An 856-nucleotide genomic window follows, 5' to 3' on the forward strand; every position below is an offset into this window, starting at 1 on the left:
GTCGCATGCATCCGGAAGGCCAGCCCCAGCGGGTATGCTGTCGCGCAGCGAAGCACCCAGGCTGATTTGCCTTGGGCCGGCAGGTNTAGGTCGCATGCATCCGGAAGGCCAGCCCCAGGGGGTATGCTCTCGCGCGGCGAAGCACCCCGGCTGAGTTGCCTTGGGCCGGCAGGTTTGGTCGCAAGTAACCCGGCAGGCCCGTCACAGGGGGCACGCTCCCGCGCAGGGTTGGATTACCTTGAACCCGCCTGCATGGATCCGCTTCTGGAAGGCCAGCACTAAGGGTGGTTGCCCTCGCTTAGCGAATACCCAGGTTGGGTTGCCTGAGGCTGTTGGCCTCGATCCAGAGGATGCCTTCACAACGCAATGGAACCGCGTACAGGAAAGGGACGAGGAAGGCTCAGAGGAGGGACAGGAAGAGTCGTCAGACAGCGACGACGCCCGCAAAGAAGCTTCATCGGCGAAGGCGAATAGGCGAAGCAAGGGTAAGCGGCTCCGTACGCGAGGACTTGGAGTCTTGGCCCCATCCCCAAAGCGCGTGGCGGTGACGCGGCTACCGCTGCATGGACCGGTACGAGTGAGGCCGCCGTCGGAGGCGCGGAATGACATTGCCGGGGAGGGAGTACCACGGGGCTCAAGGCAGGGCCAGGGAGACCCGGAGCGTGAAGATAGGCGGAGCGCGGCGCGGTTTATCAGGCGGTACGGCATGGAAGGCTGGATGCAACTGCTGCGCGAAGAACTCCAGGAAGAGGGAGAGGGGGAGCAGCAGCAGCAGTTGGGCGAGGGGCCGAACGTGGGGCCTCGAGGAAAGCAGCCCAACAACGCGGGGGCAGCCACAATGCACCAGGTGGCCGCG

This window comes from Volvox carteri, assembly GCF_000143455.1.
Source record: "Volvox carteri f. nagariensis unplaced genomic scaffold VOLCAscaffold_74, whole genome shotgun sequence".
Taxonomy (NCBI): domain Eukaryota; kingdom Viridiplantae; phylum Chlorophyta; class Chlorophyceae; order Chlamydomonadales; family Volvocaceae; genus Volvox; species Volvox carteri.